The following is a 13,399-nucleotide window of genomic DNA, read 5'->3' as shown; positions in this document are numbered from 1 at the left end:
GAGATATGGAAGAAGTTCCTGGCTCCTGGCTTTGGAGAGGCCCAGCTCCTGCCATTATGACCATTAGGGGAGTGAACCAGTGGATGGAAGACCTCTTTCTCTCTCTCTTTCTGTCTCTCCCTCTCCTGGTCTGTAGCTCTGCCTGTTGAATAAATAGATAAAATCTTTTTTAAAAAATTTAAATTTTTAAAAATTAGTTTTGGTACATTATTGTTAAAACTTTAGATTTCAAAAAAGTTGCAGTGATAAAGAAAAAAATAACCAGGCATTTGAAAGTTGGATCAAGTTTTCTACAGTGAGAACACAAGACTCATTGCATAAGCCGCAACACCCAAGAGAGTGGCATTAAGAGTGCAGGCAGGGGCCAGTATTGTAGCACAGCGGGTAAAGCTGGTGTCTCATATGCATAGGTGCTGGTTCCTGTTCCAGCTGCCCCACTTCCAATCCAGCTCCCTGCTAATGGCCTGGGAAAAGCAGCAGAAGATGGCCCAAGTGCTTGGGCCCTTGCCACCCAAGTGAGAGACCCCAATGCAGCTCCTGCCTCCTGGCTTCAGCCTAACTCAGCCCCTGGACATTGTAGCCATCTGGGGAGTGAGAGTGGATGGAAGACCTCTCTCTCTCTGTCCTTCTCTCTCTGTGGCTCTGACTTGCAAATAATAAATAAATCTTTTTTAAAAATGCATGCAAATGAGAACTTAAATCCTTCTCCTAAAACCAGCTGCTAATCACAAGGTTCTTTTTCTTTAGTCTTTTCCTGCCAATCTTGCCATCAGTTCTTTCTTCAGTTGAAACTATACTCAGATGATCTCCACCTTGAGGCTTTCTCATGAGAATGAGCTTCTTGTACCTGTCTGCTTCCAATACTTTAACTTCTTTGGATATTTGATTCATTCCCAAATGCAAGAGTCCAAAATCATGTTCCTGACCATTGTCCCACCCTAGCTGCTCATCTAATCCCCTCCAACTCAATGAAGGGCACACTATGCTTTTCATCACTTGATCCAGAAATCAGGAGACATCACAGCCTTCTTCTCAGACTCCACTGCCACATCACCTTCAGTCATGCATCAAGCCCAGGGAATTCCAAGCGCTCAGGGCCTCTCACTCCCATCCTCTCTTTCCCTTGCAGAGATTATTGCAATAATGTCTCACTTGTTGCCCTGTCTCCAGTTTTGCCTATTTGATCTTTATAAAAATGAAACATACCTGTGTCAGCCCGCCTCTCAACCAGCTTGGCTCAAAACCTATTGGTGGCTTCCTATTATCTCAAAGGATGTTGCTGGGCCTCTGCAGTGTGCCCTACAGGAGTCTTCATCATCTGCTAGTTTTCTGACATCTCAGCAAGCCCCTTCCCTGTTTGCCTTGGCTTTCACCATTTGCACTACACAGAGTTTCTCAGTGGATGATGTTGTTTCAACGGTAAGGCTTCAGTTCTCACTGATGCATCTTCCAGGACCTCAACATGCATTTCTTCCCTGACACCAGATAAGTTAGACCTTGAAAAGGAAATATACTACCCTAGAGATGAACAATTTCTTGCCATACAGTGTAGGAGTGGAAAAGGAAGTAAAGGAAAGAAATTTGGCGAATAACCAAGACAGCTTATTAAGAAACACTGCTTGGCACACTAACTCACAGAAGGGTTAATATAAGATACAACCCTTTAATTTTGATTCAAAAAAGTCTCAGTCAGATCCTCATGATTTCTTACTTGACCAGAAAATGCTTTCTGATCCATCTTAAATTCAGTCCTTTCCCTAATACACTCATCTCCCTATTGACAAATATTTTCCTGAACCTCAATTAGGCTCACATCACACCCTTTCTTAAAAGTATTCAGTTGTTCCCAGTCTTCTACCTGGCTCCTGAAAATGTCTTCAATACATCAGTGCAATGCATAGCACACTCAACAACTCCTGTGGAATGAAATTATACTAACATCTTATAGACTGATTCAACTAAATGTTTATTTGTCAAATGAGGATAGAAGGGTTTAAAACAACAGTAACATCAGCCTATCAGAGTCAGTCACTCTGGTGAAACAGGTTGGTGGCCTGTGGCTAAAGTGGAAAACCGCTTCTTCACTTCTCCTAAATTTAAGCAACAGAAAGCAACTGGAAAACTGGCTTTGAATGACACAGACCTTGATTCCACTACATAGCATCATGTACCAGTGGTTTGCTCTCTTAGTCCTCACTGTAAGTGGAGATCATAATTCTCTATCACATGAGGATTAAGTGGTAGGTGTGTCCATTTCAAAAAGACCTGGCTGGTCTTTTCTAGTAACACAATATGCCCAATCATTCTGATCAACTGCCTTGAATTTAAAATGCATAATGGGTTCCTTCTGGCTAAACCTTTTATTAAAGTGAAACAAATACACAAAAATAATAACAATGAAAAAATGTGTTGAGCCCATGACTAGAGGTAGAATTTGGAGACACTGAAGGATAGGCTGGGTCTTACTGTGCCTTTCCATCTCTTGCACAGATGTTGGATTGTGAGAGATTGCCCCAAATGAATGCTATAAAGAGATCATGTGACAGAAGGAATGAACTCTCAGGGAAGGAAAACCCTGTTTTTAATTTTTTAAAAAATCCTTAAGGTCAGCTTCAAACAGGGAGTTGGGATAACCTCGCCAAATTGGCAGTGACTAGGAAATGACCCAAGCCAAGTAGCAAATTGCTCACTAATAGACCCAAGTCACCTTTATTGCAGCCCCCAGCCGAGTTCCAGGTTTGTCTGCCTGCTACCGAGAGTATGGGAGGGAGTCTGTGCTCAGAAGGACCACCTCCTACAAAGACCCACTCCAGTTGAGGGCTTGGATGGAAGGTATTTAGATAAACTAATAATTGCACAGGGATGTGGTTTGTTCGGGAGAAGTCAAGACTGTGTTTAAATGTCTGAAATTCCTGGTGTCGCTAATAATTGTAACCTCTGCTTCAATAAAACACACAAATAATGTTACTGAAACATTTCCAATCACAAGGTATTATTTTTGGTCTAAAACAGATGCAGCCCTTGGAGCTTAAAAGGAGGATGTCTGGATGGATTTACCTCTACTTGAAGAGAAACAAAACTCCTGGAACTGGCCAAGACTCCATTTCTGGGAAGCATCTATTAGAATGACAGCAGCTTAGAAGCATGAATATGATGCTGTTCCCAGTGCTAGGGCCACACTGGGAGACTGATTCAAGATACTAGAATGAAATATAAGCCAGGAACTCAAAGGGAAATGAATTAGCATTTCTGAATACTCATTAGTTGTCAGGCTGGGCATAATATACATTATCTCATTTAAACCTCACAGTGACTCCATTTTACAGATGAAGAAAATGAAGCCTAAAAAGGTTCGATGATGGATTCAAAGGCATCCAGGCACTAAGTGTGGAATAGGAATTTGAACCCAGAGCTGTCTGGACATAAAGTCCATGCCCTCTGGATTATATCATATAGCTTTCCTAAGGAAGCATAAAGAGCTAATCCCAAAAACAAAAAGGTACCTAGAGTTAAACTGTCAGATTTTAAATCCTTGCTGCCTCATTTGCTACCTTTGTGACCAAGTACAAGGCATTTAACTACTCTGTCCTTCAGTGTTCTCATAATAACAAGCAACAGAGCCTTAGCACCTACCTAATAATGCTATTCAGTTGATTTTTGTGTCTGATGTAAGATAAAAGTCCAGTTTAATTCTCATGCAGGTAAGTATCCAATTTTCCCGACTTTATTTATTGAAGAAACTACCCTTTTCCATTGTGCATTCTTGGCACTCTTGTCAAAGAAAATTGATCTTATATGCCTGGTGTATTTCTGGGCCCTGTATTCTGTCCCATTGGTCTGTATGCCTGTTTTCATGCAGTATTATATTGTTTTGATTATTGTAACTCTGTAATTTTTTTGATAGGCAGAGTGGATAGTGAGAGAGAGACAGAGACAGAGAGAAAGGTCTTCCTTTACCATTGGTTCACCCTCCAATGGCCGCTGCAGCCAGCGCACCACACTGACCTTAAGTCCAGAGCCAGGTGCTTCTCCTGGTCTCCCATGGGGTTCAGGGCCCAAGCACTTGGGCCATCCTCCACTGCACTCCCTGGCCACAGCAGAGAGCTGGCCTGGAAGAGGGGCAACCGGGACAGAATCCGGCGCCCCAACCGGGACTAGAACCCGGTGTGCTGGCGCCACAAGGCGGAGGATTAGCCTAGTGAGCCACAGCGCCGGCCATAACTTTGTAATTTTTAAGAGAAGTAAACCTTCATTTCCTTGCTTTACAAATCAAGCTGGCTGAGGTGGGGTTTTAGTTTGGTTTGTTGGTTGGTTGGGTTTTGGGGGGTGATTGATAGAAGAGTTAAAAATCCCTTATCCCTGTCCAGCTCCTCTGACTCTTCCTTCATCTCAGTTTTGGCTGGGACTTCAAAAGCAACAGGAGCAGCAGTAGTGGCAGCACCCCAGATAGAGATGGGTCAGCCAGCAAGACCTTGACCTTTTCAGCAAATGCAAAGGCACACTCCGTTTCCACAGACAAAGCCAGAATCCGCTAGTAACCACTGATGCGAGAATGGGGTACAGATGCAACCGTTGGACAACCAATCTGCAGACTAACACTGGCAACACTGAACAGCCTGCAGAAAGTGAGAGTGCAGCATTTCCTCTGATGTCCAGCATTTCAGAGTGGTAGATGCTGCCATTGTCTAACACCGGCTGGATGATCGACCCGGAGAAGGGGGAGATGTGCAGCATGTTCCGCTTTTCCCTCCAGCCCTTATCAGCTGCACAAGCTCAGGTTTTCAGTGGTGCCTCTCTGGAGACTGTAGTGGTGATGCCCAAAAAGCCTGCAAAAAGGAGATCTTCTTGGACCCCAGACCTGTGTCCTCTCTTGGCACAGTGACATCACAAGATGAAATGGCAAGAACATGGGCAACAACTGGTACCTTGTTGACCAGTAGCACATCCTGATCTCAGTGAGGTCCTCCTTGGTAAACGCAAGGCCAACATTCTCCAGGATAGGAGGCAGGGTCTCCTCCAGGGCCGCTTTGGTTTCCATGTGCCCTCAGATGGCCTTGGGCACCATGGTGTTCTTGCCCGGCAGTACCACAGCCTTGGCATGGAGGGTCAGGTAGACCCGCTGCATCTGCTTGCCCCCACAGCGTCTGCTCCCATCATGAAGCATTTTACATAACCATTTAGAGGCTGGATGATCTTAAGGAAGTAGCTGGACTTCCAGGTTGCCCTGCCTTCCCTTGGCATCATGACAGTGCATCAGGGCTTGCCCACAGGGCTTAACAGATGATATCACTGTAAAGAAAATCTACAATGTGCTTTGAATCAGGAAGTATGGTGTTTTCCAGGTTTGTGCTTCTTGTTCAAAATGTTTTTGACTATTAAAGATCTTTTATCTTTCTATATGAATTTTAGAATTTTTTTAATAAAAATGCCTTTGAGATTTTGCTAGGAATTTCACTGAATCTGTATGGAGTTTTAACAACATTAATTCTTCTAATCCATAAACAAGAGACATTTTGCCATTTATTTGTGTGGTTTAACAAATTGTGTCACTGTCATGATTTTCAGCATATAAGTCTTTTACTATCATGCTTAAGTTTATTCCTAAATATTTTATTCTTTTTAATGCTATTGTAAATGAGATTGTTTTCATAACTTTCTTTTAGTAGTTCATCGTTAGTATACAGAAATGCAATTGACTTTTGTACATTGATTTTGCATCAAGAAACTTTACTGAATTATTTTTTACATTATTTATTTATTTGACAAGCAGAGGAGAGAGAGGGATGTAGACCATCTACTGGTTCACTCCCCAGATGCCTGCAACAGGCAGGGCAGGGCCTAAGTCAGAACCAGAAGCAGAGAACTCAATCCATTGCTCCTGTGTGGATAACAGAAACCCAATTAATCAAGCATCATCAGAAAACCAGAGTCAGGGGCCAGAAGAGGGACTTGTATCCAGTTACTCCAATATAGGATGCATGCATCTTAACTCCTAGGCTGAAGGTCTGTCCTCTAAAGTCTTTAATTAGTTTTACCAGGTATTTTTTTTAGCACAGGTGTGTGCATGTGTATGTGTATAAAATGTTTGGAGTTTTCCAAATACATGGTCATGTGTTCTGCACACAGATAATTTAACTTTTTTCCTGCTAATTTTGATTCATTTTATTCCTTATTCTTCCCCAGTTGCTTTGACTAGGACTTCCAATACTAAGTTGAATACAAATGAGGAGAGTGGATAACCTTGCCTTGTTCCAGATCTTAGAGGAAAAATTTCAATTTCTCAGCACTGAGTATGATGTTAGCTATGAGATTTTCATTCATGAACTGTGTTGGGTTGCAATGAGTTCCTTTTGTAACTAATTTGTTGAATTTTATCATGAATGGATGTTGAATTCTGTCAAGTGGTTTTTCTGAATCTTTTGAGATTATTATGTGAATTTTACCCTTCATTCTGTTGATGGCTTGCATTGTGTTAATTTGGATAGGCCCAACCTTTCTTGCATCCCAAGGTAAATCTCACTTCATCAGAGCATATAGTCCTTTTAATTTTCTGTTGAATTTGTTTACTCATACTTCACTGAGAATTTTTGTACCCAGTTTTCATCAAGGATATTTGTTTTCTTTTCTCGTGATTTCTTTGTCTGGCTTTAGCACAAGCTTTATAAAATGTTTCCCCTCTTCAGTTTTTGCAAAAAAATTTAAGGATTTGTATTATTTCATCTTGAACTTTTTGATGGAATTCATTAGTGAAGCCATTTTGTCCTAGGCTTTTGGTTGTTGGAAAGATTTGGTTACAGATTCAGTATCCTCATTCATTGTTGGTGTGTTCTGGCTTTTTGTCTCTTCTTAATTCCGTAGTTTGGTAGAATACATGCTTCTTTAATGACTTACTCTAGGTTTAGTAATTTTAATGACTTACTCTAGGTCGTTCAATTTTTTCCATATAATTGTTCACAATAATCCCTTATGACCACTATATTTCTGTGGCATCAGTTGTGTTATCTCCTCTTCCATTTCTGATTTATTTGAGTCTTCTCTCTTTTTTCCTTTAATAGAGTTAAAGGCTTACCAATTTTGTTTATCCTTCTGATTTCTTTGCTACGACGCCAAAAACACAAGCAACAAAAGCAAAAAAATAGACAAATGTGATTACATCAAACTCAGAGGCTGCTGCACAGCAAAGGAAACAATCAACAAACCAAAAAGTAATCTACACAATGAGAGAAAGCATCTGTAACTACATATTTTCAAACAAACAGAAAAATATTATCAAGTGAGGGTGAGAAAAGGAAGAATGTTTATAGGCTGGCTGTAACCAAAAAATTTTAAAACAACTAATGTGGCTGATTATATGGGAAAAAAAGAACCCTTATACATTCTTGGTGCAAATGTGAATTGGTTCAATTGCTGTGGAAAACAGTAAGGAGATTCCTCAGAAATGATTCACAATAGAATTACCATATGTTTCAGCAATCATGCTTCTGGTTATATATCCAAAGGAATTGAAGTCAGGATTTCAAGAGATATCTGCACTCCTATATTCATTGCAGCACAATTCAAAAAGCCAAGACACAGAAGCCACTGTAGAAAGATGAATGCGTAAAGAAAAATGGTGTCTGTATATGCAATGGAATACTATTCAGCCTTTAAAAGGGACGTTCTACATTTGCCACAACAAGAAGAACCTGCAGAATATGATGCCAAGAGAAATCAGGCAGTCACAAAAGAACAAATACTACATGGTCACTTACGTGGTCAATGTAAAGATAAAATAGACTCACATGGAATGGGATTTCCAAGGGGCTGGGCATAGCAGTAAATGGGGAGGTTTAGATCAAATAGTACAAAATGCCAGGGCCAGCAGTGTGGTGTAGCGGGTAAAGCGGCCACCTGCAGTGCTGGCATCCCATATGCACACCAGTTCAAGTCCCAAATGCTCCACTTTTGATCCAGCTTCCTGCTAATGTGCCTGAGAAAGCAGTGGAAGATGGCCTTCTGTACCCACATAGGAGACCCATAAGAAGCTCTGACTCCTGGCTTAAGATCAGCCAGCTCCGACTGTTGTGGCCATCTGGGGAACAAACCAGCAGATGGAAGATCTCTCTTCTTCTGCCTCTGCCTCTGCCTCTGCCTCTCTGTAACTCTGCCTTTCAAATAAATAAATCTTTTTTTAAAAAGTACAAAATTTCACTTACACAGATGAATATGTCCTAGAGACAGGTTGTCCAGCATCATTTTGTAATTAACAATAGTGTATTGCATAGTTAATAATTTACTAAAGAATGGATCTAATGTTTAATGCTCTCAGCACAAAATAATGATGATGATAACAATAATAAAGAGGGAAGTTGAAACTTCTAGAGGTAATAGATACGTTTATGGCATGGATTGTGGTAATGATCTCACAGGTACACACTTAATCTCCAAACCAATTAAGTTGTATACATTAAATATATACAGATTTTTATATGTCAATCACATTACAGTCAAACGGCTTATATAAAAACAGTGCCTTTGGGGCAAATTAAACTAGGGTATATAGAAAAAGGGCTTAGTGTTGTGCCTCGAGGTTTGTGCCCAATCCAGATGCTCAGACACCAAGCCATCAGACAAGCCAACTGGTTTCTCTCTTCAGCCCAGCCTATTGGGAGAAGTCTAGGGTTAGGCCGGAAGCCATTCTCTGAAGTTCAACCAAAGACTCAGTCTCCCATTCACAAACCAAATACCAAGCAGACAGCCATGGATCACAGCCAAATGCTTCACCCACCACAAAGCAGTAGGTCATCCCTGAATTTCACATGAAGTTGCTCACGTAAGCCTGTCCTGAGAGAACAGTCCTCAGAAGCTGCTAACTTTCAATCACTCACATTTCTTTAGTATTTTACATTGTGCTAGAGTGCACCAATAAAGATTTGCTGGGCACATATGGAAAACGTTAGTTATTATGTGGATTCAGGCAAAAGGTAGTTAGTATCCAAATAAATCACATCAATGCTTTATCTAACAACCATTAAAGCAAGATCTGAATTCAACATTTTCTGGCTGCAGATGAGGCTTAATATATAAAAACAATCATCCCAACTGGAAAGAACTAACATCTTTAGCTATGGTAGTCTTTTCTCCTTAGCCAAAAATACATGTACATCAGTGTTATAGAAGTTAATATCTTGCATGGGATATATTAAACAAAGATAAGGTACACAGCAATTGTAGGGAATTATGAAAAATTAGGCAATGGGGTAAAAGAAGTTCTTCCTTTTTCAAGTTAATCATTAACATTTCTTCAGGAAACAAACAACTGAGACTATTGTCTTATTTCCAAAGGTTGCCCAGGGGTGAGCAAAAAAGCTGATTTCATTAGATGCAATGCATAATCCAAGGGTGGTCATACAATCATTGCATGCACATGTGCCTGACCATAAAAAATACCTCAAAGTATAGGAAGCTTCAAAGTCAATGCAAAAATAGGAGACATGAGGACATTTTCACACAATGTTGAAATGTGCTTCAATAAAATGCACAAATAATGCATTCATTATTTTAAATATGGCTAATTGGCCATAATTCAATGTAGGCCAGGTGTCAGGAGAGCAGAAAGTGACTTCCCCTTCAATCCTGTTGGTGGATGCTTAGAAGAAGGAAAGAGAAATGGTGAAAACAATATATCATACAAAGCCACCCAGTGAAGCACCAAAGAAGCAAAAGTGTCAGAATATCACATTTTTAAGTAACCAAGAATTCCGAAAGAGATCTTGTTATGTTGATGCTGAAAATTAAGTAAGGCTTTTACCACTAACAGTAACTAAATTCCATTAAATTTAGCAAGTGTCAGTGTGGGGCTCTGTAATGGGAGGAAAACACTTAGTATGTATAAGAACTTGTGATTATTACTAACAATTGTCCCCATTTGCTGAAATTGATCTTAATCATGGAGTCAGTCATGTATTTTTCTATTCTCTGTGTGTTCCTTCATGGACAGTGATTGCTAAAGGAAGGCAGCTGCCCCCTTGGAACAAGGACTATAAAAAGAGGCTCAGATTGTATTAAGTCCTGAAGACAAATTTGACTCATGCATGAGGCCTTGGCCAGTTTCATTTGTTGAGTCTTCCAATATGTTGGTGGCTAGGGGGGAAGGGAGAAGGAGAAGGCAAGAAATGCCAAACAGAATTATAGAACTTACAGTGAATTACAAATGTTTACCCTTTACAAATCCACATTTATAACACAAAATTACCATGCAGCATGCCGCTCACAAAATGACAAGATTTACTTTTAAAAAACTGAAATGTTTAGTCCTGTAGTGGGAAAGACACATTTTTTTCTGATGCCTCTTACCCTGCGTCGAGTGTGAAAACTGCGTGCAGAGTCTCCGAGCCACATCCATTGTCCCCGTGTGGACCCGCGGGGCTGTGGGTTGAATGGTTCTTCCCCGAAACAGAAGGCACGTTGAAGCCCTGCCCCTCAATACCTCAAACTGATCAGATTTGGGAACAGGCATCAGAGAAGTATTTCGGTTAAATGAAGTCACCAGTGTGAGCTCTAATTTGTTAGGGTCCCCACGTGGAGAAGACACATGAAGGAACACAGAGGGAACACCTCAGTTGGCTACTCAATTAGCGCCAGAGACAGGGTGGCCAGCCAACACCTTGGCTTCACACTTCCCAGCTGGCAGAAAGCGAATGTCCACTGTTTTAAGTCACCTCGTTCGTTCATGATACTTTCTTCTAGCAGCCTTGGGAAATTAATTCATGCAGGTAGCACCATCTCCTACTCTTGTCTCCTTACTGACCCTGGGATCATCCCCTTACACGTGGGAGGCAGCATGTAAGAATTTCAGTCAGCAACCAAGCCTGGCTTCAGCAGCTAGACTGGGATTAGCAGGTTTATAATAGTTTCATTGGGTGTGCTATGCACATGAGGAAAAACAGACATCTAGTGAATGTATTTTCGTTTATTATAAAGTTCCAACAGGAAGGCAAGGAAAGGAAGCAACAATCTTCTATATTCATTTTAGTTACAGGGTTATACATTATCATTAAGTAGATCTTTGATCTCTCCATGACTATGAAACGATATAATTTTCTAAGATGACAGCACTTCTTGGTTTTAAAAAATGGCACATGCAAAATGTAATCAACATCTTTAAAGACACATGCCCACATCCCAGCCTTTGTTGTTAATTAATAAATTCCTTTGGACCTCCCCTGGCCTGCCTGGAAAGAGTCCCTGAATCTGATAATGATGATGATGGTGGTGCAGGTGGGGGTGATAACAGTGATAATGGTAAGATGTAATGGAGGCCACCTACTGTGTCAAATTTTTATATGCTTCATTTCATTTAAGTCTCTCAATTGTCTTTTGAAATTGGTATGAAGAAAAACAAAATCAGGAGTTATAAGCTATCAGCTCAAGATAAGAAGGTGAGAAAGTAGCAGGAACAGAAGCTGAGCTCCAGTTCACTTCTCAAATGCCTGCAACAGCCACAATTGGGCCAGGCTGAAACAAGAACCAGGCACTCAATCCCGTTTCCCACGTAGGTGGCAGAAACCCAAGTACTTTGGCCATCCTCCACTGCTTCCTGGGCGCATTAGCAGGAAGCTGGATCAGAAGTGTGGAGCAGCCAGGATTTGAACCAGCACTCCCATATGGAATGCAGGTGTCACAAGCAGAAGCTTAACCCACTGTGCTACAGCACAAACCCCAGAGTGCCACACTCTTAAGGGCTGGCTAACTCCCCTTCCTGCCCCTACTAGATGTTTCCATCTGACATGATGTAGATAAGAGTAGTGTTATGACAAAGATGTGTGGATGCTTCCTGCTTAGACAGCTCTCAATCTCAATGAGTCAGCTTTGAGATCTCTACAGTGACTGACCAGCCCACACAAATATAAATATGAAGGAATTTCAAAAAGTTCATGAAAATTAAAGTAAAAGATAAGTAAGCCCAGGGGCTGGCGCCGTGGCTCACTTGGTTAATCCTCAGCCTGCAGTGCTGGCATCCCATATGGGCACCAGGTTCTAGTCCCGGTTGCTTCTCTTCTAGTCCAGCTCTCTGCTGTGTCCCAGGAGGGCAGTGGAGGATGGCCCAAGTGCTTGGGTCCCTGCACCTGCATGGGAGACCTGGAAGAAGCACCTGGCTCCTGGCTTCAGATCGGCGCAGCACTGGCCGTGGTGGCCATTTGGGGAGTGAACCAACGGAAGGAAGATCTTTCTGACTCTTTCCCTCTCACTGTCTATAACTCCACCTGTCAAATAAAAAAGAGAGAGATAAGTAAGCCCAAATAAATAAACATTGTTATAGTTATTGGGTGGCTTTCATATTTTTTTCCATTGATTTGAGGTACCTCATTTTCAAACTCTCAGTGAGCCAGCAGGGGTTATTTTCAACATCATTTGATAAATCACGTATACTTAAAAGCACCCAGAGATTTGAATTTGACTTCAGGCCAGCTAGTGATATTAATCAGACTACCATTTCCTATATGATAAAAGGCCCAACATCAAACACACAACAAATGCATAGCTATACAGTGAACGTCTTACATTTTCAGGTCTCCAGTGATTCAAGACATCATGCCAAACCTGGGTGTGTGAAAGACTGTTGCACAGAAATAGTAAATCAATCGTCAGTGCAATTTCATGGGAGTCTTTACATAGGGGCAGACAATAGCACAAAAAACAGGAATTCCTGCCATTGGCTGAGTGCCTTCTCAACTAATGGGCTAGGTCCAGCACTGGGCACTCTTTACAGAACCCATCATCAACTCTTCATTTTACAGATAAAGGGATGGTCAGAGGATGATTGAACTTGCTGGTGGCCTCACAACTAGTCAAAGACGCTGTTTAGATTCCAACCAAGTCTAACTCTTAACCGCTTTTATGACCCCGACTCTTCGGCCACATTGACGGGGTATTGACCTGGAGGAGATCCATCAGCGCAGGCACAGCCAGGGTGGAGTGCCACCTCCAGCAAATCCTTCACACCATCCTCTCTGCCTTGAGATATTTTTGTCTGAAGACAAAATCAAGAGAAAATTTACCATCAGTGATGCTTATAATTCTCATTGAATAAATTTGCCCTGGAGAATCTCTAACAAACCCAGATTATCCAGAAAAAAATCACCCAATTCTCCCGACCCATCATCTTTTCCTAGCACAAAATAGAACTATCACTTGCAGGGAGCCAGCGAGGAGGGTATCTATTAACAATGACACTCCTATCAGACAAAAAGACAAGTGGGTCTCAGTGCTGTAATCACATAGTAGGTGCTCACCAGTTACTCTCAGTCAGTCTCACTTATCCCCCTACTATGCACACTACCCTGGCAAAGGTTCTAAATGTCCCTGTGCCTCAATTGGCAAGGTTACCAATTGGCAGTATTGGGAATACCAAGTGTTC

At 41.4% G+C, this 13,399-nt stretch overlaps 1 pseudogene; it reads right to left on the bottom strand.

Moving 5' to 3' along the window:
* Positions 1-4,262: 4,262 nt before the first annotated feature.
* On the bottom strand, positions 4,263-5,241 carry LOC100342702 (large ribosomal subunit protein uL10 pseudogene; annotated as a pseudogene).
* Between the last annotated feature and the right edge of the window lie 8,158 nt (positions 5,242-13,399).

Source organism: Oryctolagus cuniculus, chromosome 3 (assembly GCF_964237555.1).
Source record: "Oryctolagus cuniculus chromosome 3, mOryCun1.1, whole genome shotgun sequence".
Lineage (NCBI taxonomy): Eukaryota > Metazoa > Chordata > Mammalia > Lagomorpha > Leporidae > Oryctolagus > Oryctolagus cuniculus.
This window is presented reverse-complemented; position numbering and strand designations above follow the sequence as displayed.